The sequence below is a fragment of the Camelus ferus genome, chromosome 14 (assembly GCF_009834535.1).
Source record: "Camelus ferus isolate YT-003-E chromosome 14, BCGSAC_Cfer_1.0, whole genome shotgun sequence".
NCBI lineage: Eukaryota > Metazoa > Chordata > Mammalia > Artiodactyla > Camelidae > Camelus > Camelus ferus.
In genome coordinates, this window is record NC_045709.1 from 15,163,732 (window position 1) to 15,191,304 (window position 27,573).

A 27,573-nucleotide genomic window follows, 5' to 3' on the forward strand; every position below is an offset into this window, starting at 1 on the left:
AAGAAAGACAGCACAAAGGATTCTGGGTGGGGAATGTGGCAAGTAAATGGATCTATATGGCTACAAGGTTTTTATATTTTGTATGAAGTGGTAAACTATTAAATCTATGTAGACTGAAAATTAAGGTGTATAAAATAACCCCTCGACCAACCAGTAAAAAAATTAAATGCACAGAGGTAAAGCTAAAAAACCAATATAAAAATTAAAATGAAATTCTAAAAAAATTCAAATAATCCAAAAAAAGGCAGAAAGGGGGAACAGAGAAACAAACAAACCAAAACATAAGAGACACACAGAAGCAAATATTAAAATTACAGAACTAAATCCAATCATGTCAACAATTACTAATTATTAAGTGCTCCAACTGGAGAGTAGAGATCAAAATGGATTAAAAAGCATTACTCAACTAGATGCTGTGTATAAGGGATGTACTGAAAATACAAAGACATAGATGGGTTGAAAGTAAATGTATAGAAAGGATATATAAACAAACATAAGATACTGGAATGGCTATATTATTAACAGGCAAAGTTTGTGTTAAAACAAGGAATATTACCTGAAATAAAGAGGGATATTTAATCTTGATAAAGGAGTCAATCGTTCAAGAAAACATAATATTTCTGTGTATTTAGCTAACACCAGAGCCTCAAAATATGTGAAAAAAAACACAAAAGGAAGAAATGGATAATCTCACAATATTAGGGAATTCTACCACCCCTCTTTCAAGAGACAGAACGAGTAGACAAAAAATCAGTCAAGACACAGACCATATGAGCCACACTTATAACCACTTTGACCTAATTTAAATTTACAGAACACTATGCTCAATGACTTGAAGAATGCACATCATTTTCACATGCACTTGGTATGTTCCCCAAGATATGCCATATATACTGGGTCATAAAACAATCTTTAAATTTAAAATAATTGAAATTATATGGGATATATTCCTTGATTACAATGAAATAAACAATAAGATATCTACAAATACCCCAAATACATGTAAATTGAACAACATACATAAATAATACATAGGTTATTAAAGAAATAGCAGTAGGAAATATTTCAAACTTGATGATAATGAAACAAATGTGAGGTGCAGCCAATGCAGTGCATAGGAGGAAATTTACAGCTTTAAACACTTATATTAGAAAAGAAGAAAGGTCTAAAACCAATAACCTAAGCTTGCATCTCAAAAAACTAGGAAAATAATAGGGAAATAAACTTAATATGAGTTAAAAAAAGAAAATAATAAAGGTAAGCGCAGAAATCACAAATTACTATCTAGCAGAGAATCTGTTACTCTAGTTAGACCCAAGTCTAGCAGGGGTTTGCAAATCTCCCAAGACTGAGTCTGTGTTCTGTGTTTATGTGCATGCATGTGTATGCAGAGAAGACATCAGGATCTAAAACACTAGCACAAAGAAAATGTCCATTTCTACAGCAAGTTTGGTTAATAGAAGCTCTTGCATGCATAGCAAGAAAAATAAATTTATATTAATCTTTGAGTTTATTGGTAAATGGGAATCAAACCACTTTTCATTTATTTGGAAAATCTTTATAATAACAACTTAAAAAACTCAAACTTTTACAATATTATAGCTTTACTGTGATATATACATTTTCATCAGTGATTATATACATACTTCAAGCTCTACTATAAGACCATAAAGAAAGAAGGAAGGAAGGAAGGAAAAATGAAGGAAAGAAAGAGGGAAGAAATGAGAATATAGAATTTTGTCCTCCCTTGTGTCCTGACGAGATGATCCCTTTCTTCAGAGGTAAAGAAATACATAAGTTTCTGTTCCTAGAAGCAGTGCTTTCACTTCTGTATAGTGTTCCCCTTAAGTGCTCCATCATACGGTAGAGAGAGACCAATCCACCAGGGATGGGGAGGAAGACAGAAAATAGTTAAGACAATTTCTGCAATCAATTCTCTCGTCCTTGGCTATACAAAGACACATGCACAAGTTAAACAAAGAACCTCTTCCTTTTTAGAAGGTCAAATGTGCTATTTCCCTACAGTTAATACGTCTGTCTAGGTGTGATGATATAAAATAGTTCAAGTAGGAAGGTAAGCCTTCGTTACTATGATATGCTGTCTATGACATTAGAATACTTACAATGGGCTCATGGTCTGTAAGATAAAACTCCTGGCAGCAAAAGTGGTAGGTGTATGGTTTAACAAATATCCACAGGGACCATGAGCCACGTAAGAAGACTTCTAAAGGTGCATAGGTTTGCATTAACTGAAAACAAATCGAAATGAAAGGGAGGCAGAATTTGAGGATAGACAAGGTATTTTTATACCTGTTTCCTATAACTTTGAAAAAGAAATTAAAACTGTATTTTTAGTTGTCTCAGTGTTTTAGTGACTTCAAAGCTGCAAATCAGCATTTCATTGGTAGAATTTATATATAAAATTTTCAAACGAGGAAAATGGTATTTTAGAATTTTCCAAAACTGCTTGAATCTGAATCAACAAAAAGGACATCTATGTTTAAATTATTCAAATATGATCATCAGAAAAATTTCTGAAATAAACAATTGTTTTAATGATACTTTGGATTCCAATTTTTTGACTAAACATGTTTCAAGAGGAAGTGTCCACCACTGCAACAGGTTAATGCACTAAGGTGCTGTGCAGGGCTCAGTTACCAACCGCAATGACCATCCTTCAACTGGACAAACTGTACTGATTAAATACAATTTGAAACCAATCGGTCATAGTGACAGGGCTAGTCTAGTGAGGCTGTAAAGAAGCAGCTTCTCAGCATGTGTGCTATCATCACGAATAGGACTCAGCTAGCAGTCCCAGCTAGCTAGAAGTACTAGCTCTGGAGAGTCAACCAGTACAACTCTGACAGGAAATAATTCCCAATGAAACGCTCAGTGGTGACCTGGAAGGTCAATAACAGTCACAATGTACCTATCGGGACTCCCCCTTCTGAACAGTGCTGACTTACTGAGTCTTTAACTTGAAACATCTCTGGTTATGGGCAAGGTTACCATTCTTAATTTGAAATTATCTAGGGAAATCAAAGTTCCATTTATCCAGACACCTAACTTTCTTATTTTCCTTCTGATCTCTCCAGGTTTCATGGCAACTTTAATCTGCTATTTGCACTGTTAGTATGGTTCCTATCTACCCTTGGGATTGAATATGTTTCCAAACCATAGTTTTCTGGATGTTAGAAAAGTAGTATGGTGCAGTTACTTTGCATTGCATATCTCTCTTGGGTTAGTATTCCATCATCAAATAAATTAGTATTTCTGTAAAGAAATGTGTAAAGATTTACACTAACTTGGATGAATAAAGACAGTAAGTAGCCACATATTAGTTTAAATTAAGTTTCGTTGGCAAATGTTTTCCACAAGCATATGAAAAATTCATAGTTTTCATGGCTTTCAAAAGGATTAGACCTGTAACAAATCCTAGATGTGAAGCTCTTACTCCCATTTGATCCACATGCTAAGCAAATGCAAAGTATCTTTAATTTATTTTGTTTATCAATATTACTCAGTTGCCATTTTATAGTCTTAATAGGTGAATGCAAACCTTAATTATGTGTGCTTTACTTTACAAATGACAAAATCATAATCTTATTAGCCTACTTGAGTTCCTCTAAATGAAATTAATAAAAATATTGGCATATAAGATATGAATGATGGCATTTGCAGAAAAGTTCGTTTTTATTGATTTGGTATATAACATCCGAGAGAAACAGTGTGCTTGTGGTGCCTCCTACCAAACCGATTGCTATTGCCCTAATGTCTCTCCTACATAAAGATTCCAACACCAACGATGGCTAGAGCCAGAGCACTGAAAGTGGCATCAAATTTACGTGGATACATTCGAGATCTGCGGAGAAACTAAATTCAGTCATGTAGAAAATTGATTTACAAAACGAACAGATTTAATTATACTTGAAAATTTGGTAAGAACTAAGAAATAACTTCCTGATGGCCTAGTTTGACAATTAATGACAGAAATAAAGTCTTCAACTAATACACATAAATTTCTTGATTTCATTTTTCTGGATGTTTTAAGTATAACTCTTATAAAAACTACGGGAAGAACAGAAATTTCCTTTTTGAAACCCTTTCATGTTCCACATTTCCATAACTCTTACATATTTATCTGTATGCACCCCATGCACCTACAATTTTTATTTATCTGTATAAATCTACGTAAAATATTAGCACACACACATAGATACACACAATATTCTTTTAAACAAAGCTTAATATTAAATTAAAATTGAGCTAAATAAAAAAACCGGGTAAACTTGTAGAATGTATAATGATTTTGTACATTTTTAACTATCATTATTCCCAAAGTCTTTCTAAATTATGTCTCTCATTTATATCTCTAGAAACCTTCTAACTACACATAAAGCTTTTTATGGTATTTAACAAGTGATTTAAGGCTTTTCAGGTAGGTTTCAGGAATAAAACTATTGCTCCAACTTTGTATAGCAACAATATTAACAAAATAACAATATGAACATTAAACACATGGGATATAAAAAAGTAGAGATAATATGATTTGAAATTCTTCCAATAAATCTAAAATCTAAAATTTAAAAAGTGGTGCTTCCTTTACTACTTTGATAAAAAAAAATTTTTTTTCTAAAACATATTCTTGGAGACCTATTATGATCAAGATATGTATCAGTACAAGGTAGTTGCCGGGTTATTTTTGCTTTTAGGAAGTTTGTAATCTCTAAAATAACATTACCACTCCTTTCCCGAGTCTCCTACTTCACAAGAACGAGGTTTCCTGAACTTCAGGTTTCTCCCTACCCTGGCATCTCATTTAGTGCCTTAGTGCCTTTTCTCTGCAGGCATGGGTTCCCTAATTGCTTACTCTAGTATTTTAGCAAATATTGTAGTTCTACTAGTTGCTAGTCTGGAAAAGGACAAAAAAATCTACTTTACTGTATTTTTGCATCTTTCTAAATATTCTGTCTTGCATTTTTTGCATCACGCTTCAAACGGACAAAAGTCTCAAAAGAAAGAGTGTTGTTAAGGCCTGTAACTTTGCCTCTGAGGAATTAGGAAAGATCCAAAAATACATCTACCCTGAGTGATAACTGTACTGATTTTGATATAAAGATATTAGCACTGAATAGGTCTTAAATCTGACAACTCCCTAGATATTTATTTCATTAAGATGGTTTCTACTGTAATTGGAAGAATAAATACATATGAACTAAAAGCAATAAATTAATGGACTCATACAGCAATAGTTTTAAACATAAAAATATAGATTAATAATAAAAAGCCATCTAAAAAGAAATACTGTACAAATGTAACTTCTAAAACAAAGACTGTATATCCGAGTATTGAGTGCTACTGATTTGTGAACCTTCCCTCTTTCAGAAAACACACACGCGCGCACACACACACACACACACACACACACACACAGAGATCCTACAAAAGACATAAACCATAGAAAAGACTAGAGGACAGGTTATTTATCAGAAAAAATTGTACCCTCAGTCACAAAAACTACTAAAGCAAATGAACTAAGATAGAATAATAAAATTAGTATACTTAGCTAGCAGTTGAACCATTTACCAAAAAGGATCACTTTATCTGTGCTCTTTTCTTCTGCAGAATCCAATAAACTGCCATTATATTCCTTCTAAATGGTTCCATTACAAGGATTCTATAACAACAGCCTAATCTCTTGATAATTATAATAAATGCTTGTAATCAAAGAAGGAACCATTTAAAATAGGAAGGAGAAAGGCTGTTTTCCATCAAACTCATTGTAGTTCTGTGACCTTTGAAGCGTTCAGCTACAAAACAGCTTCTATCCAATTTTGTTCAAATAAATATTTAAGCAAATACTAGCTCGACAATAATTTGGATTGAGGTATTTTAACATTTTTTGTTTCAAAATTTTAAAATGTGTTAACATTAAGAATAAAGAGGCACCTTTGCTTAGAGTATAAATTTCCAGAATTTAAATGATAAATGATATGGTTAGATTTGTATTATTTCCTTTGGGGGAACAAAAGCAATAGTTATTTTAGAAAATATAATGATGAGCTACTCACAATGCTTATGGCTTTAAGGAAGTATTATTTTCCTAGAAGACAGCACATCTCAACACAGAAGTTGGGCCTGTATTTACTTGAATAAACAATGATTTCCAGAGAGCACATAAGTAACTGAAGGCTGATAAAGTTACGGGAAATGACTATATATGATCAGAATGGCTTTCATCTGCATTTTGTTAGACCAAGCATTGATTTCACTTTTCAGCTGTGAACAGCAAGAGGCCAGCTGTGGCCAGAGTGGGAGCAAACTGTGCACCAGGGTTACACTAGAGGGGGAATTGTTTAAAAAAAAAACAAAACAAAAAGTAACACTTTTTAATAAGTCTCAGCAAAAAACTACTCGTTTTAAACGTTGGGAGAAATATATACAGGGGCTTCCACACACTGTCAAAAGTGGTGAATCTAATTTATGACAAATGAGACCTTTGTGCTCGGTTGTGGGAATAAACAGAATTATGAGGTGAAAATAAACAAAGAGAAGGAAAATATAAAATATACTGCCTTCAAGGCAGAAACAACTCCATTTTACTTGGTATTCCCAGATGTGCTAAGAGGAAATTTATGACAGCACACTGAAAAGCAAGATTCCCTTTGTGAAACCTTTCACATTTATTTAACTAAGCACAATCATTGAAAATGACCTTTATCCAAACCCTTCACAGCGGTCTTAAAATGATCTAAAATGACTGCCAGATATTCTTTAAATAACATTACTTAAGTAAAAGTCATTACCCAAGGGCAATATTAAAGTACTGGCAAGTAAATACAGATCTATTTTCAGCAAAATATAACATAGGCTTAATGAAAAATTGATAGCACATTAAACATCTTTGTCAAAAAGCTAACAAATAACACAAATTATCTCAGTTTTTCAGAATTGGTAGGGAATATATGCTTCCCACATTCAAAGCATCTTTTTTGTCTCTTAATGAAGACAAGCATCATAGAAAAAGAATCTAAAAAAGAAATGTTGTTTAATACTTGAAGTTGTAAAAAATAAGCATTATATCCAGAGAAGGCTTTCCAAAACATGTTTTAACTAAATAAACTAAATTTTTGTATTTGCCAAATGTAGAACACTTCAGAAAACTAATAAAGGTATTTATTTAATGATTCTTCCTGTTATCAAAAAAACTGTAAGATTTGACCATCTCTGTCCTTTTCTTTTTAAATATACATTCAGTGAAAGATCACAGGCTACCTAGTAGACTGGGAATGGGCGGATGAGTAAAGAAATAGGTCAGGAATAATTGACAGTTGATTAAAAGTATATCTTGTGGACCCTAAAATATGAAAAAAATTCCAACGTTTCATAATGCATTTCTGTTTCAAAAAACTGGACATACTCTGGTGGGGGGGAGAGCATTTCCTTTATTAAGAGGATGATTAGTTCAGTAAATCATGGCTTTGAGATAAAGATGATTACTGTATCTCCTTGATGGGAAAAGGAGAAGGGTATAGGAGGTTCATTTCACCACAAAGCAATTATGCTGAGCCAGAACGTTACCATTTATCATGGCTGAAAGATGACACTCACTGTTAGCCAAGGGAAACTGCTACGTACATGCTCCCATCTAGATCAATATGCCATGGTTCTTTTTTTTTTTTTTTCCTAGCAAAAAGTAATTATACAACAGAAACTTCACAATCAATACCTTCTCAGGCTAACTTAAAGTCGCCTATATAGACGTGAAGGTATGGCAGTGTCAGCTGTCATTGAAGTCTACCCCATTAAATCCAAATTAAGTCTGTTTTTCTGTGCTGCTAATCGAATCTTTCCTAGTGTTATTTCAAGTTCTCAATACTGGTTCCTTAGAAATAAAGTCTGGTCAGGTTTTGTTTTTGTTACAAAAGCATACCAAGTTACTATTGGCCACATAACAACATAGGAGGGTTGCCATTAATTAACCTATTAGTACTTTCCAAGGAAATAAAAAAAAAAAAAAACAACGGAAGAATGAAAGAAAGGAAAAATCAATTCACTGGGTAAAAACAATCAATGTCCCTACTCAGTGAAGACTAAAGTACCTTTCTGTAAGCATGTTTCCTAATCTTGCAGTTGAGGTTCTAACCTTTGAACTTCTGAGATCCATATACAGCACAATCTACAATTTTGTAACATGCAATTGAATTTTTTCAAGATAAACAATCTTTGCAGTTAGAGAGTTAGATCACAGATGAGTATACATATGCTTATTTTATACACATGTATAAAAATAGGTGGTACAGTATTTGAAAATCTATCCAAATGTCAATTTGACAACTGCCTTCTGTAAGATAGAGCTTAGTCTTATAAACCAATCTAATATATCAGAAAAGGTTAAAGGGCATGGAAAAATCACTCCTTCGTTGAAAAAAATTTTGACATCCAATTTTCAAGCTGATTTATCAGTGGAAAGCTAAAATTGATAGGTTGCCATTACTGGGGAGTAGCCTGTCTAAGAAAGCCGTTACAAAACCTCTCATTTTGATTTAGCCACATTAATCAATACAAACCTATACTGTTTCAATTTTTAAAACATTGATCTTCTGCTATAAGCTTACTGCAGCCACATTTATCAACAATCATAGAAAAACTCAATATATTTTTAAACAAAGGTTCAGAAAATAAAATGATCAAATGAAATTCAAGTTTACTTGACTTGTTCGTTAATCACTGTTACCAAAAAAACTGTTTAATCTAGTCAATCAAGATACTGAGTTAATTCTTTTTTTTATACTTTAGGAAATAACTATTACTTTTGTTCTTTGTTCTCAATTTTAACTAGTCCAGTAGTATCTCCTAGGGCTCTCAGTGATTTAGTCCTAGTATCAGATTATCCTAGAGTTATTCTAAGTTATTCTAAATATTTACAATTAAATAGAGATAAAAATTAGTGTGACTGAGTAATTATTTAATATAAAGATAATATTATTTGTTAATCAATAGCTAAAAGTGACAGCAGAGTGACAAAAAACATTTTGAAAGAATTTCAGACTGAGTAGTAGAAATATGGGGGGACAGAAGACAAATATTCCTTAATTTAAAATTGTATGAATGAAAATTCTGCTAGTAAAATGGGAATTTTGCTCAAAATCTGTCATTGTGTTCTGGAAGATACAAAATAGAAAAAGTAAAAATCAATATGCTTTGCAAACAAAATGTCAGTATTTGCTGTCATTTTTACTAGTATTATATTATAAGTGCTGTTAAGAATCTAGAGAAAAATGAGCAGAAGGAAATGTTATTATGGAAAAATCCTTCCTTTAAAAATTTTTCCAAAATAAAAGCATTCAAATTCAAGTTACAGCATATATTTTATAAATATATTTATGTTTCATGCTTAGAAGTACATATGTTCTATTTTATATTTAGAAAATACATATTCATCTTATAAACTTGTCATATTAATGCAATTACTTACGCATATATGAAATACCATCACGTTTACTGTGGATCTCTATTGAAAAGTATACAAGACATAATAAGAAAAATGGAAAGGAGTGGGAAGTGATCTAAATCATACATGCCAACTGTTATTAGGATTTCCTTTCCACATGTGCATATCATCGTGGTGAGTCTTATACTAAGCCAGATAAATGGATTCAGTCCCTTGCCTATTCAGTATGAAACCAGTAACATCAAAAGAGATTTTACTGTATTAGACACATACAGCAGATAAAACATGTCCAACTAACATGTTAAGTAAAGAAAATATTAATGTCTTGAAGTTGTTAAACCCAGAAACATATGCTTTGTATTTCTTAACTAGGTAGAAGTAAAATGGTTAAATAAAAGAAAAGCAAGACAGAAAAATCAGTTACTATAAAAAAATTGTAAAATTAAAACAAAAATATTTAACATTCACACCATAGATAATAAGAAAGTACTCTGTAGATAATATGTAATGAATGCCATGCTAACCTTAATTTACCAAAGTGTAAATTAATAAAGCTGACCCACTCACTGTACAAACTGTTAAAACTTTTAATACAGCAAAGACTCAAAAAGGTTTACCTAGAGAACAAAGAAAATGCTTGAAGAAGAAAAAAATGTAATCTAATCAAAGCAGGCTTTCAAATCTAGGATATCTGAGCCAACAGTGACACTTTTTTTTTTAAATGAAGTATACCTGATTTACAATGTTGTATTAGTTTCTAGTGTACAGCATAGTGATCAGTTTTATATATATATATACACACACACACACACATATATATTTTCATTACAGGTTACTATAAGCCATTGAATATAGTTCCTTGTTGATCCTTGTTGTTTCCAGTAGAACCTTGTTGTTTATTCTGTACATAGTAGTTTGTATCTGCTGCTCCCTAACTCCCAATTCATCCCTCCCCCACCTCTCTGCCCTTCCCTGTAACCATAATTTATTTTCTGTCTGTGAGTCTCTTTCTGGTTTTTAAACATCAACTTATTTACAAAAAAGTATACTTCTGAAAGAGAAAGGTAAAAAAAGTGGGAAAATAAAATCTTCAAATTGAATTCTATTTGGTGACCCTTAAGCAAGCTCATAATTAACATTAGGAATGGTGCAATATTATATTCCTATTACTCTAGAAAAAGTAGTCCATTTGCAAAAGTAGTTCAAATTGCAAAAAATGAATAGGTAATTTTAAAAATTTACAATTCTAGTTTGTAGGTGCTAAAATACTCTGATTTGTTAAAAAGCATAAGAAAGGATTGACAAAAATAGGCTGAAACCTGCTGAATGATTAAATTATCACTCCTTTGATTACATATCAGGCACTTTTGGAGATGTATTACTCTTACATATATCAAGGGTACTACTCAATGCTTCTGAGATGTAATGTGTACCACTCAGAAATTTTTACTAAAGGCAGGAAGAATCTATTTACGCATAAAAGTCTAGAATAAGTAAATACTCTTTAGAACATGACAAATGATTCAATAATAAAGTGCTAATATAACATTAACATTTAAAATCGATACTCACAATGTTCATGGTTTTTCTATTTTCTGGCCTTTTCTTTGGTGTTAATGAATAAGCCATTGCATGCTTTTCCCAATCAGTATGTTTCTGACTGGGCCTGGGTATTAGAATCTCTTTTCTTTTCAATCTTCACCTTAGTTCTTGAAATCACCTGGGCCTCTGTGCTAGATTTACCTTCCCAGATGGGACTGTCATATGACCAGCTAATCACACCACAGGCCAATACCTATTTGCCTGGCTATTTCATTACTGTCCCAAACATGGAAGAAAATACCTATTTATCTCCAACGTATGAGATATGTTTAAACATGCACACACGCAAATTTGTATCTTTTCCTGAAATTATTTTCTCCAATTACCATTTAATACACTAATAGAAATTTTATCACCGTTATTTTTGTCATTAGGTCAAATTTTATTAATACTTTTAGTAATTTTCCACTTTTAAAACTTTTATATATTTACCGGTCTCTTTCCATGTCTTTTTCAGCAACAGAGGTATGTAAAAGATGTCCTGTTCACTGCCCATTGTCCCTGGGCTAGAAGAATGCCCACAGTGAGGCAGGTCATAACTCCTGGCCATCCCTGACCTGCTCACCTGCAATGATCTCTCAGTGTTTTTTCCCTGTCTTTTCCAGTCAGCCTAGAAGTTCACTTAAAGGTCTTCTTTTCAACCACACACTCCGATGAGCACGCGGAGCCCTGTAACTCTCTGAAATAGACTAACTTCTTACTTCTGCTTTAAGGAATGACCTCTGTTTTACTTCCTCATTCCCCCTAAGTAATGCTATTTATAGTTTATACACTGATTAGGCATAACTTGTTTCTGACTGACATTATTTTATTCTGACTTTAGACAATATATTTCCTTTTATTCCCAACTGTGATTGCTCTTAAAAATTCTACCAGTCCTCTAACCTCCCTCATGTTAAAGTCACCTAGTTTTCCTAATTAAGGAAGTCTTTCTAGCTGGGCAATTTTGATGAATGCTTTACTTGACTCTTCCATAGGCTATGTTTAAATTTCTCTTCTACTGAATTCTTCTGGAATTCAAATTTTCCCAAATCTCTAAGGTACTGGTATGTATGATCACTTACAATGAGATGCATATTCTGACAGTATTACTGTGTTTAAGGACAGAAGTCAAAGCAACTATTTTATGCATCAGTATCTGCTGGTCCCCAGATTACATAAAGGCAGATGGCACAAGAGAACCACATGCTAAGGTGGCATTGTTTGTACCAGACCGATGACTCATTTGTTTCTAGTACAAGTTCAAATTTGAAATACAGCCCGTAGAAGTCTAATCTAGGAGCTAAACTGAACTAAATATTCCCTTGTTGCCAAAGTTAAGCATTTTCATTTTCAGTTTAATTCAACTTAAGAATTTTTAGTTCATGTTATAAAATTTAGATATTTTTATTGTTATAAAAGGGATAATATTATAAATAACCATAACACTTTCTGAAAATGTAAGTCTATTACAAAGTTGAGAGTGAATGAGAAAAGAATAATGCCTTATTTATTTCCAGGCTTATGAAGGAATGATAATGACAATTCAGTTATTTTATACATTGATTCATTCATTTTACAGTCATCTATTGACCATTTTTATGTGCACTAATGTTTTCTGAAATACATAATTTACCACCCAAGAGCCATTATGCTACATAAAAATGACAACAAAATTATTAACTCCAAAATCCACTTAATATTTTTTTCTCCTTTTATGTTTCCTGTACTTCTGACTATAAATTAAGGCTAACCTTTGTGGGGCTTAAATATGTGTTAAAGAAAATAAAGACAGATGATTTGCTCTGAATATTAAGATAAAAAGGACAGTACAAAAAGGGAATAGGTAATGGCATTTTCATCATTCCCAATGAAACTTGTGGCCATTTTCCTCTTGTTTAAGGAAGCATTGAGCTAATGGTGTAAAGAACTCATCACGAAGAGATTCTATAGGATTCTGGTATCATGACTACTGCAAAAAAACCTTGTTATCATGTCACCAGACTTTTAGCACTAATTGATAAATATCCTGGTTAGTACCCTACATAAGATGTTTCCCTCACATTCATCAGCCAGGGGTCCTATATGGTTTGTTTCTTTTTCTCAAGTGCCCTGTGACCTCATTTGAACATTCAATATCATATGACATGAATGCCTATTATATTTGTCATGGCTAAAGAATAATTGCTTTTTTTTCCCCATTTCTCATCAATTTAGTTTTACAACTGAGTTTAATTAAACATAGAAGAATATAATTTAAAAAAGACAAGGAACAATATTTTATGAGTATAAAGTAACACCATTGTAATAATTAGTCAGAGAAACTAGTTTGGAAGGGGTAGAAAATTTCATTAAGGATCAAGAAGATTACATTCTTTTTCTTATGAACTTCAGTTCTGATTTTATATCATACACAGGCAGGTCATGACCTTTCAAGACATTCTCTTATCTGTAAAATTGAGTTGCCTACACAACCAGGTCTAATCTTTAGCTGGGCATTCAAGACCTTTCTCCATTGAACTTGAACTCTCTTTTGCAGTCTTATCTTTAACTACTACCATTCTTATACTTTATTCTGGAAAAGTTAATGTAATAAAACAAGTCTGGCTGTTTCAATCTTGTGCTATTCTTTGGGACTGGAAAGTCTGAATATTCATCTATTTCTTTATAAAGCATACAATCCAGTTAATGGTTCACTCAAATATTATTAAATATTGCTTTATGTTAATATTATAATTACCTAAGAATTGGCATGATCTCACAAACTAGACTATAGCTCCATGGATCTTTTTCATTATGATATATGTACTTTTCATATATGTCATACTTTAAAGTTAAAAAAAATTGCTATTCCTCTCATGCCTTTTGTTTGCCTTCTTCTCTTGTGCTACAGTAATCTATGGTTCATTTCACTGTTTATTTGAAATTTAAATCTATCAACTTGATTTACCTATGGAGTAAAATCTACCCTAGAACCCAAAATCCTTACCTTAACTGCATTCTTTACCAACATCCAAAGATGATAAAGCTAATTTTATAAGCAGAGGATGTTAAAAGGCCAGCCAATGTCATGATGTAGTTTACATGTACCAGGAAATCTCCAAAATGTATTTAGAATGATCAACTGCATTTTCTGGAATTTGACTACAGACATTGATTCCTATAAGTTATAAACCTTTCTCTATCTTATAGCTTCCACTAGCAAAACAGACTTGTGTCTATGAGGGAGAGAGATTTTATTGAAGTTTTGTTTTTCAAAGGCCGTGCCAGCCACCTCCGAAATACAAGTTGCAATGAAACAAAAATAGATTGACCTTAGTTTCTGTAGGTCTATTCCTAGATACACACACAAGCACATTCCTCATTCTGTATACCTAAATTCCTTTTTTTCCCATGACAGTAAGATTCAATGATATATCAATTCAAGGCTGATATATCATTATCAAGATTATCATTATTATTGATACAATATCACTATACCATAAGAATGAAATTTTATCCTTCTAATAGTAAAGCTACACTGTAATCAGAAAAACTATGATGGTTCTTTGGAAAAAAATACTATGATAGGGCATTATCTCTTCTAAGTTGCTTTCTTAAAGTGATTAGTAAAGAGCTTGAAAAGGCCAGAGTAAGAATATAAAATTTCAATGAAAAGACCCAAATCAGTGTTTTTGTTTTTGGTAGGGAGTGAGATTGTGTACTTGTGTATGTTTGTGGTGTATTTATTTGTTTTGATTGGATAAATTAAAGACAGGTATAACAAAAGTCATAAAGACAGAACTGTACCGATGGAAAGTATCAGAATTTAAATGAAGTGACTATGAAGGCAGAAGTCAAATGGCTTCCAAGCACTGGGTCCAGAAAACAATTCAAAATCAGTTAGAGACAACTGGAAGGCTAAACAGGAGGATGGATAGTTGAAAGACCAATGGAATCTGAGCTAGAGAATTACTCATTGGAAGAGGTAAATTTTAACAAGGTTATGAAATGAGAGGCAGCACCTTGCTGCTTCATGACAGTTAGATGCTTCAGATGCAAAAGTTTGGAAGCATTTATATTTGGGGAAATTAAATTAACCAATCAAAATTACAGAAAATAAAGATTACTATTATACAAGAAGGATAGCCTGTCAAACCCTAATCCCCAAGGGATAATTCCTTCTCTCCGCCAGCCTCATCAGTCCAACCTAAATGGACATTTTAGTCCTTCACTGGCAGGGGACTGGGTTCTTCCATGTGTCTTCCTCCACAATCACAGATCAATATTTGAATGAGCTTCTTTTTCTACCCGATGTTTCACCATATCTGCTGCTGGTCCTTACTGTTCATTAGTTTGATTCTCTATTTGATCAGCATCAACAACCTGTTACAAATGTAGCTCACTCCCATAGTTGGTAGGGAAGTCTGTCTCTTCTCTTAGTCTCCATTTAGTAAAAATGCAAAAACAAAAAGAAAAAAAAAATGCACTCATGCACACACACGAAACAACCACAAGACAAAACAACTCAACCTCAACCTGGCAACAAACAAAACATCTCACAGCATAAACGTGGTTCTTCTCAGCTCTTTCCCTATTGCTTAGCTCTTTAAAGAAACATGAAACAAAGGGTATTTGATTGTCATAGTCTTTTCATTACCATAGAATTTATCTTCTCACCAGGAAGCAAGGAGGCCTGAACATTTGCTAGGAAGAAACACTGGACAGGGCTGAGGAGAATACAGGAACTCCCCAGCCTGCTCATTGGGGAACCACACCGGTAACACTAAGCAGGCTAACAGCAGCTTTTTCTGCAGTCTCCCTTTCCTGGAGCATGTGCCCACAACTTCACAACCCCTCTTCCTAACCACAACTAAATCCCCCCTCTCTTTCAACAGCCTAACTATCCACAAGGGAGGGTACCCTATTTCTTCCATCATCAGTCTCCCCCTAAGAGTCTAACCTCCTGGAGACCATTCCTCAGGTCCCACATCATTATAGACAACTGGGATAATTTATAGAATTAACGAAAAGAAGGGAAAAAAAAGTAAAAAAGAACTAAAGGACATATGTGTCAGTAAAGTATTTGCTTTTTTTCTAAAATAAGATTTGTCTTTTGCAAATCTGGATTTTATGAATACAAGTAACACTATAATTACATTGTCACTAAAGTGACAGAAATTCTAAATAAGGAAAAAGATTCAGGCTTATAAAAATGTTTACAGACACTTAAACCACAGCAGTGAAGTGAAATTTAAATTCAAAATGAAAGAACTAACATTCTTAAAAAGTGACGAAAGCTTTCATTCTGGAATGACTGCAACATTCAAATACAGCAGCCATATCAATGAACAAATGCCAGACAGCAAGTTCACAGTGCTTAAGGGCTCTGTATTTTACAGCAGTCCCCTTAATGGAAAAGTTAATGTAGCATTGAATAAAAGTGAGCTGCTCAGCTGCTGCACTAAAACCTTCAAATCACGGAAATAATGGGTCATTTTTCTTTCCCTATTCTTGACCAAAAACAAAAGTTAAAAAAACCAAAAGAACTTAAAAAAATAAAAAGTAACAACAGTGGGGAGGGTGTAGCTCAGTGGTAGAGCACGTGCTTCCTATGCATGAGTCCTGGGTTCCACCCCAATATCTCAATTAAAAAAACAAGAAAAAGAAGAAAAAAAAGTAACAATAACAAACAATAAAGATTTATAGTTTATATTATCCAATTAGTCTCTGACTAATTATATCCCAATTATATATATTTCCCCTTAAAACACTTCTAAGGTAAAAATATTTAACACAGAAGTATTGCTTTTCAGATATTCAAGAATCAACAATTTATTAAGTAACTGGAAATAACAAATATTCATATTAATTCAGGTAACTATGAATAAAAAAATTCACTTAGGAAACATGTCTAATGGTTTTCCTAAATTTCTTAATTTTTATGAGTTAATATATTCCAGATAACTTATTACTGCAAAGTCAACATTCTCTCATTTAATATAAATTTCAGCCTCCTTAAGTGTTATAATCTCACACAGTTTCTGAGAACATAAGTTAACTTGCCACCTTTCTAGATATTTGCAGAACACTGACACAATATGGTATTATATAAAAACACTGTTGCACATGCCTTTTATGTAGTGGAAGTAAAGAATGAAACATGAAAATGTGTGTGCTTAACTATGATTCACTTAAGACGGAGGGAGGAAAAACAAAAAGTCAAAGTCAAGAGGATGAGGCTTGACATAATCTCATTCTTTGAATAAATAGGAGAGGATTTCCTAAGTCTTCCATTTTTTAAAACAAGTACACAAAAATATCATAACCATCTTAAACGTCACTTGGCAAATTTAATAAAAACTTGCCGAACAAGTAAAAGAGCACATGACAAACGGATATGAAATGGCCTAGAGGTGAAATGGCATGACTGACAACTCTTGAATCAAAATAGATGTTTCAGGTTCTAATTCAAAATCCAAAGAAATGAATGTACATCATGAATTTTGAACCAGATTTTAACTAGGTAAACAAACACCATCTAGGAGAAGTATCTGAAAGTTGTATATGTACTTTTTTGAAAGGCCAGGAAAGTAACACCAAGGTGATTAATAATAGTTAATTACCCAGAAATGAAAAAACAAACCTAAACACATTTTAAGTTTAATAATTTTTTAAAAAGCTGCCCAAAGGTTTTAAAACCAAAGGCTGAATTTCTGACTTTACAGCACTGTAGGTGATACTGTTTTTCTTGAAAAAATTTACTAATGAACAATACTCTGCCACAACTTTATTTAGGAAAGTTATTTCTACTAAATATTCTAGCCATGTATTTCTATACAGTGGTAGAAATGCAATGCCAATTAATAATTGCTTTCATTTGGGTAACAGTGAGAATTATAAAAGAAGATCATAAGGTAAATTATTAGAAATCAGAACAGTAAAGATACTATTAAGCTTATACAGATGTTTTGAGCTTAAAATATGCTGATGAATATTCCAAGAATTAAATATAATATGGTACATATTTAAACTAGAAAAATAAACCAGTAAAGATGCCAATAAGTTATTCCTTAGGTTTCCTTCTACATTATTACCAATTTGAAGTACTCATTTATTTAATAAACATTTGATAAAACTGTAGGATTTTGTTTTCTAATTTATGTTCCACAATTCTATAAAGTATTTATTATGCCATATTTTACAAATGAAAAATATTGAGGCTTGGAGAAGCTTAGAAAACTTACCAAAGCTATAGAAATCTGAAGCTTTGGAGACGAAAATTGAATTCAAGTCTGTCAGAATCCAAAGCTCGAATATAATACTATCCATATAGTTACCTAATACTTATAATTAATGTTAATACACTTAAAATTTACACTTATCAATTTAATTTACTTTTCTTATGTTCAAAGTTTGCCAAATGATGTAATGAAAATTAGAATTCTACCAAATACATAAAATATTATAGTTAATATATTCAAAATATTCTGAATAATAGTATTATTCATTCTTTCCATATCTCAAGGTTAAGCAGAAAGAAGTGGAGGCAGAAGTAAAGTGTATTCTTATTCAGTTCTTTATCCAAACTTAAAAATTTCTGAAATGTTAGCAAAAATACCTAAATAATATTATTATTCTTTTTTGGTACATCTGCTAATGTTTCAGAATTTTTGAGGACCAGTTACAGGTACTTTGAAGTCTTGCGTTCATTCATTTTTTCATTCATTCACTTTCTTACTTAGTAATATTTATTTACAGACCACCTCTTACATGTCGGTCACTAAGATACACACTAACAACTTCAACTCCTGAGGAACACAGAGTTTGGCAGTAAAAAGAATAAATATACAATATACAAATAAACCAAGTAAGAAAGTATTAAAGACAGAGAGAAGGAAAGGGCTAAACCAAAAGTGTAACAATTAAGGTCAGCTTTATTCACTTTAAGACCTCATAGGATACCTGGTTAAAGACAGTCGAGTAAACAGTTGTAAATTCTGATCTGACCACGAGGGATTTTAACAAATTTCAGTCAGTGGACATCAAATATGTGCCTTGGATGATTCAAGTGTGTTTGTGTCCAGGCAGAGCTGGGTTAGTGGACTCTTCTTAACAATGCTTTTCTAACCCCAGCATCCGAAACGCAAAACACACTGAACTGAGTTGATATAGCACACTTTAAGTGTAATTTAAATACTTTTGGATTTTTATATAGTTAAGAAGTTACCTCTCTGGGGAAATATAGAGTAAGGAGTGATATAATCATAAGGTTATAATAACTAAGATCTGCACTTAATATGTTTTTAATCTTCACAACCTACTTAAGAGATGTGTACTGTGTATTAACAATAATGTAAATTTTAAATGTTAAAAATATCATCAGAGAGGTACATTAAAATATCTGGAGTTGTAGATTGTTTCAAAAATGAAACAAAGAATACTGGTGTTAATAATGATAAAGGGATTTATAATAAATATCCAGAATAGAAACAAGTAATCTTGGGTTGCAGGAACATAAATGAGACTGTAATTGGCTTCAACTGGGACAGAATAGATACTGAAGAAATTCAAGAAATATAAAGTGACAAATCTGAGGCATTTTACTCCTCTAGGTCCTAGATTATACACCAGTATTGGAAGAGCAGAGAGCAGCCACAAAGTTTGAGTCAGGAGAGTATGTAAGGTTGTGAGATGACTCAATTTATAGATGGAATCTGAGTTGGCCAAAGTTGAAGTCTCACGAAAATGATGTGGAGAGTAATGGGTTAAGGCAGAGTAGAAAACCTTACTTTTGATACAGACTGAAGGATCTATATGTGAAGAGAATTACAGAAAAATGAACTAATTTATCAATTTTACTTTAAACTAAACTAAGTATATGTTCCTTCAAGGGAACAGTCACAAGGTTCTCCATCAATTAAGTGCCCCTGAACTAGAAATACTTGAAACCAATACTCACATAACTCTGACCATGACACCATCAAATCTACTGGAAGGTAAAAATTTTAATTATCCACTTAATTATCAAATTCATAATGACTGCTTCTAAAGAAGTTAACAAGGTATTTTGCTAGCTGTATTTTTTATGTTTATTTATTTACTGCTTAATAATGTATCTTACTGTGCCCTAGAACACACTCAGCTTCTCAACTGGATGAATCTAGCTTATAAGATTTAAAAATGCCTATGTGATAGTTTATATTTGGCATATTTTATTGCCTAGACCTCAAAAGTCTTTCTCAGGCGTACTCAATTTTTAAGATTTATGTTGACTCCAAAGGCATAAAAATCCTTCTCATGGAATGCCCTAGTCCCTGGCACTGAACAGTATCTTCATCTGTAGTGTCTGACTGCAATTTGGTTAACTCTTAACTGAATAATGATAACAGAAAAAAATCCCACTTAAAAAAAAAAATTCTGTCTTAACACTGTCCACAAAGAGACATTACAATTTGTAGCTTCCACAAAAATCATATGAATCAAGTTTTTAGGGCTTATACTAGCTTGAAAGACTATTAAAACAGAAGAAAGTCTTCTTAGGGCTCAGTTGTCTACATCTAAAGTAAAGGAGCTGACCATTCACTTCATGATACACATCAACCTTCTCTTCATGGAAGACTGTTTTGCAACTTGATGCTAGTGGTCTAAGATTCAATTAGTAAAGATACATGATTCATATTATTTTTCTGGGAACGTGTATCATATTAGTAATTGGCCTCCTTTGCTGACAGGCTTCAGAGTTTCACTTTCTGTGTTTCCTGCCTGGATTGCCACTAAAAATGCTTATGAGGGTATGTTTTACAGATTTGTTATGTTTCTATAATAATCTTTGTATAAAACCATAAATATTATAATCTTTCCCATAGATTTTACATTTTACTGCATACATTTGGTGTTTAGAATTTATCATTACCATGCAAACTAGATTAATAGTAGCCAAAGTATGAAATCCTATTTGAAAAGAGGATTAGAGGTTTTGCCACACCAAACAAAACTGACAAAAAGTTTTATACATATGGAAATTGGTGGGAGACAAATGTAACGTGCTTTAAGATCATTTCATCCTATAGGTCTATTGTCTAAGCAACGAGAACATTAATAGCATTTACTTTTACAAAATGTTGAACCAAAGTTGGATTTTCTTCCGGTTTGTGGAGATGGTCTCTGGCATGTAAGTACAGTGACAAGTGAGTGTTAGGTTAGGTTCTTTCAGCTTCTTCCATTAATTTATCCTAATGCTGCAGGTTATTTATTTATTTTTTTCTTGAGTGCCTCAATGCCCTCAATTTTTCCCCCAGAATACCTTGCTTACAAAAAGGTTGAGGTTAAAAAAAATACTGATGTTAAGACTTTATGCTTTAGGAACTACATAATCTTAAATATTAAAAAGAGTGCATACATAAAAGTTAATACAGGGATGTAGTACAATGAAAACATAATATAAAATAAAGCTACATTAAAATATCCTTGTAAAAGCCAACTTAAGTGTGTCAAAAAATTTAAACTGCTTTTAAAAAATAGTCACATTATGTATATTATTTGTATCTATTTTCTTTCTCTTAATGACTATTAAAACTGCAAATACTATCTGAAAATAGAATATAAATTATAACAAATAATTATTTTCTAGTATTATTTGTTAGAAAAAGGGAGAGGTAAAATGCTTCTGTAGTATTACTATCTGGGCCATATTTATTCCATCACATAGTTAATTCCTAAAGCTGAAACAATCATTACATTTTGATGTTCATCTGTTTTACTGAACTACCCACAGGGAGATTTATGGGAATGCTATCATGTCAGGGTCACAAGATTAAGCGAACAGTGATGACAGTAAATAAGCCATTTCTCTATATTCCAAAGGGTTTAACTCAGTTACTTAAAATGCCATAAACATAAATAGTCTTCCTTCTCTACATTGTATCCCTGACAGATGACTTCAGAATACAGCACTCTAGGGCAATGGTGCTTTCCAACTAAACAGGCAACCCTTCTTATTGACAAAAGACACTAAACTACTTGTGAAAACAAATATAAAAAAATATTTCACATCCTAATACATAATATTTTAGTGTGCATAGAATACAGAGCAATCTCATTGTAAATGAATTTATTCATTTCATTTGTAAAAACAAAAAAGGAGATGTTATAAAAAGAGGATATAAAAAGAGGAAAACGAAAAACACTGCTTCAATTCAAATTCCTAAATGTTTGTAATGTTTTCATGTCTTTTGATGAACTTCAAAAAGTCAATGAGTTGAACATATTATTTTAGGGAGTGTAGTGATATTTAAGTAAAAATGTCTAACCCAAAAAGCAAGCTTATAAAAACAATCACATCAAAGGAGCCCGGAGAGTTTCCTCAATAGCCTAATAAAGTACTATCTTCAGTGATTCCAACAAAATTGCCATCTGCCAAGATACCAGATGTTACTGCTTGAAAAACATTTTCTACAGTTTGGTATGTGAATATTTTAATTAGCAGCCAAATAAAGGACTGAGGGACTGTGATGAACTCACTTTAACTCTAGGCACTTGTTGCAAATGGTCAAAAATTTTAAACTTTATGCCATTTGTAAGCCAAGGAGAAGTTTCGCTACTGTGGAGATCCAAAACACAAATTTTTATTTTAAAACTAATGATTTCCATGGCTGAGCAAGTACTCTAATTTTTGTGAGATTTATTGTTGTATATGTGCATATTGATTGTCTTCATTATCATCATTTGTGTATTTTAAGCATTTTACAAACTGTCTTACTTTGGAGAGACTTACTATAATCACTCTATTTTTTAAACCTAATCACCTCCCCCCCAAATATATAAATATAATTATACTATTTTTTAAAAATCTATATATTTTAGGAAAAATGGCAGCAGAAATGATGTTGATAATCATTTGGGTCATAGAGGGTTCATCTCGTCCACTTACACATCCAAATAACAGGCATTTCTGGTCCTCATCCATGCAATCCCTATTGATCTAAAATGACCCAGTCCTTTCAAATTATTGCACTTACCTTTATGACCTGCATTAGAGTTCAATCAGGGAATATGATCTGACGGGGGGCTGTTAAAACTTTATCACCTTGTAGTATATTTTCTACACTATTCATTTTTGGACCTGATATATATATATATATTTATCTCTCTCTCTATATAATACATATACTTTTTTTTTTAACAGGAAGATGAACTTTGAGACTCCTTTAAGGCCCTTGACGAATCTGAGTAATGCCACTTCTGTCCCTTCCCCATTTGGAGTACTCTACCAGCCTCCCAAGCCTTTCCTCTTATTTACTGAAAAATTAGATGTTGACAATCTTCATTTCCATCCCAAATACTGGGATTATCTTGCGTAATTCAACATAAGTGCCACATGCAAGATTCCATCCTGTCAGTTTCTTGATCTTTACTATGATTTTCAACTCAGTTCCATTTAACTATTTTCATGACCACATTCTGGATTTGTCAACTTTGTACTAACGTATTTGTGAACTTTTAAATTCAAACATCCTAGAACTTCCATCCTTTCAGTTCACTATTTCTGTTTTCTTGACTCCATTATTGTCTGTGTATCAACACCCTTCTTTCTTTACTTCCCTTCCTGAATTATCTTAGATTAAGTCTATCACTTATTACTCTAACACTTCAACCACTTTCTTACTTGTTATCTTAATATTCTGGCTCCTCTGTCTTGATGAAACTATCCAGTATTACATAATCCTGGAAGAATTCATATTCTAAATATTTTCAGTGTTTGGAAGAATTAAGCATATAGATATATGCCTGACAGGAACTAGTGAGGGACAATTTGTGTATGTGTTGTATGGGGAGAGGGAAGGCTGAAAGAAAGAAGTAAATCAAGGAATAGGAGAGACAAAATTTGTTAGGGACTGGAAAAATATGTTTTGGCCATGTCTAAGGTTAACACAGACATAAGCAGTGACCTGCTGTCATATGGAGCTCTATTTTCTTCTTTCTGGTGGACATTCCCACTAGAATATGCCCCAGGCAAGGCAGACTCAACAATCATCTTTCCATCTACACCACTTCCTTCAATGTTTTTCAGTTCTACAGATGGTACCACTATTCCCCCCAAGGAACGATGACAGCAACTTGTGCAACATCCTTGATTCTTCCCTAACTATTTAATCATCAGGTCATAAAGACTCTACCTAATTTTAGACTTATGTTTTCCATTAGAGTAGTTAGAACTAATAACCTCAATCAATTAGAACACAATGAGTTGAACATCAAAGATTCAAATACCCAAGGAAAAACAAAACCTGTTCCATGGTTATAGAACCTACAGATCAAACAGATATCCAGGATGACTGCAGAAAGGTTTGGGCCAAGTAATGAAAATGGATCAGAGAAATAAGCAAAATCCCCACTAAACTACACCAACTTCTTCAAAACAAGCAGGGTTTTGAATCTAGGAGATCTGAGGCAACCCTAATCTTTTTAGCAGATGAGATGTTCCCTTTAAAAAGTAGCTGAATTATCCCAGGAGAGATGATGGACATAGAGACTTGAGGGGTAAAGAGATTGAGATATCCAGGGTTTGGGTAGTTTATTCCAAAACTAAGAAGATGATGTAAGAAGAATGTCTTGAAAGTGGACGATACATATACTTTCAATGAAATGAAATAGCAGGAACATGTATGGCTGGTACCCTAGGTACCACAGCTCCTTGAGTTAATGTAGAACCCAATGCCTAATTTTTCCCAGAAATATCCCTGCCTTCATGAATCAAGCATATTTCTAGAGCCCAGAGGGAAATGAGGATCCTGAGTTTTATATTAATAAGATTACTAGAATCTGTGTGTAATCCTGAAGTGTGTGGGAGGGTTCCTATTAATAACTGAGATTGAATTTTCTAACAACCCCATGGAGGGAACTCAGGGCAAATTAAGCTGGACATTAAATACCTGAGTACAGTGGTTGCAGTTCATAGCTATTACAGAAGACAACAGTGAATGCTTTAAGATAAAGGAAACAGAAATGGAGCCAGGAAGTGAAAGTTAATATGATCGTTTCAGAATATTCCAGATCTAGAATTCGTTTCAAAAGCATACCATTTTCACTTCATAACACTACGTACTCATTCATTGCTCTATGTTTCAGTGTTTAAATTTATGGTACTTTAAGTTATTATTTTGTGTTTGTAACACTTATTTTGTATTACTTTATTGTTTTGGCCTTAAATTCTTGAAACAGTGAACAGGTGAACTCTTGTTTTGAAGTGTAGAATATCAGATTGAAATCCAATAGGTATGTCATCTTCTCATTTGAACCTACTGTTTATTTATATAACTCTTATTACGGTAGAGCATTCTACGAAGCCTCATGGCCATTAAATTAATATGAGCTATGATGCATATATATTTAATTTCTATGCAGGTTTTTTTGGGTCCTCTTAGATCTCACAGTGTTGACGAGATCACAATTAGTAGATGATTTAGTCTACCCCAGTAACTATCAATATACTTGGTAACACAAATTGTAACAACCACATTCATTGAGTATACAGCACATTCCTAATTTAAATCTTGACACTTTAAACTACTTGAAAATTGCTGGAAAAAACTTTCTTTTTCTGCCTCTGAGTACTTCATGATCTATGTAGAGAACAGTATATTTAGTACATTTACATAAGGATCTTGAAACTATATAATTAAAAAATACATGTAAAATTAATCCATTTACAAGTAATTAGTTGTAGGGAAATGCAATTTTATTCTGCAGAGTATATGACAAATATACTTGTGTTAGCATGGAAATAACTAAGATAATGAGTTGTTATATCTTTAGCTTCTAAATAATAAATAATATTTGATTGTAGTTCTCTATAGTAAAAATGTAAGTTTGTTAAATATTAGTATTAACGGCTCAAGAATAATCTATAAAGCCTTCTCTAGCCCTTTTTTAAGTTTTAAAAAATTTATGAATTTATATACAGTAAAATTCAGTCTTTTTGGTGTACAGTCCTATATATATTGATAGTAGCACAGTCATGAATCCCATACCACAATCAAGATACACAACAGTTCAACCATCCCTCAAAAACTCCCTCACGTTGGCACTTTCTAGTCAAATCCTCCCTCTACTGTTAATCCCTAGAAACCAACAATGTGTTTTCTTTATCAAAGTTTTTGCTTTTTCAAGAATGTCATGCAAATGGAATTATACAAGGTATCCTTTTGAGTCTGGCTTCTTTTATTTCGCAGAACGCATTTGAGATGTATTCAGACTGTTGCATTCTCAACAGTCCATGCCTTATTATTGCTAAGCAGTATTCCACTGTATCGATGGGCCACAGTCTGTCACCCACTCACCAGCGGAAGAACACTTGGGCTGTTTTCAATTTTTGGCAATTATTAATAGAGCTGCTATAAACATTCGCATACAAGTTTTTGTGTAAATGTAAATGTTCACTTCTCTTCGGGTAAATACCTAGGAGTAGGACTGCTGTGTCATATGGTAACTGCATGTTTAACTGTAGAAGAAACTGCCAAACTGCTTTCCAAAGATGTTGGACCATTTTGTATCTCCACCAGGAATGTATGAGAGTTCCAGCTGCTTTACATCTTTGTTAGCTCTTGCATTACCAGGTTTTTGGTTTTTTTTAGTTTTACTCATTCTAATGGTAGTGGTATATGATTGTTTTAATTTGAATTTGAATTTCCTTAAAAGCTAGAGACATGGAGTATCTTTTCATGTGCTTATTTGCCATCTGTATGTTATCTGTGGTGAAGTATCTGTTCAAATGTTTGCTTGCTTCCTTACTGCAATGTTAGTTTTCTTATTAGGTTTTGAAAAGTCTTTTATACATCCATATATACATATATTATATACACTTATACTTGTATACTTTATACTCATAAGTAATTTATAAGATATGTGACTTGCAAACACTTTTTTCAGTCTCTGAATTTTTTTAAAATTTCAGATGTCACATTTAAATTTTTTAATTTATTTTTATTCAGACATTACATTTTTCATTTTCATTCGGTTCTTTTTTATACTTTCAGTTACTCTGCTGAGATCTTCTATCATGACATTCATTTAAAGAATACTAACTTTACTTCAAGGAAGATGGTCATAATTGTTGCTTTTAAATATTTATCTAATAGTACCGACATCTGGGTCATCTTGGAATTGGTATCTGTTAGTTGTCTTTTCTTGAGAAACATTAAGATTTTCTTGGTTCTTTGCATATTAAATAATTTGGAATTGTATCCTGCTAATCTCCTATGGAGAATGTCTATTTGTTTTTCTTTTACCAGTCAATCAACCCTGTCAGGTTCAGACTGCAAGCTATATATCATGACCTTTCCGAGTAGGAGTTCCAGTATCAATTTAGTTTGGGTCTTGAACTTGTAAAACATTGAAAATATTTTCTAAAGCCCCAGATTTTTGAGTCTTATTCCTGTTTAAGAAGTTCTTTTATTTCTTTATCCTAATTTATAATTTTTATAATTAATACAATAATTAGTAATTAATTTCAACACTGGAATGACCATGAGCTTTAGGGTTAGATAGATTCAGATTAA

The 27,573-nt window shown here is 32.6% G+C and overlaps 1 protein-coding gene and 1 long non-coding RNA gene across 13 annotated transcripts in view; one reads left to right on the forward strand and one right to left on the reverse strand.

The window, feature by feature from the left end:
- NBEA (neurobeachin) overlaps positions 1–27,573 on the reverse strand; it is a 536,625-nt gene that overhangs the window by 230,833 nt on the left and 278,219 nt on the right. The window lies entirely within an intron of this gene.
- LOC116668566 lies at positions 1,534–26,369 on the forward strand. Of its 2 annotated transcripts, none has more exons than XR_004325715.1 (3): positions 1,534–2,354; positions 19,344–19,347; positions 26,359–26,369. It is a non-coding gene; the product is annotated as an uncharacterized LOC116668566 (long non-coding RNA). The 2 variants fall into 2 exon arrangements; XR_004325716.1 differs by lacking the exon at positions 1,534–2,354 and adding an exon at positions 8,313–8,393 and having other exon boundaries at positions 26,359–26,368.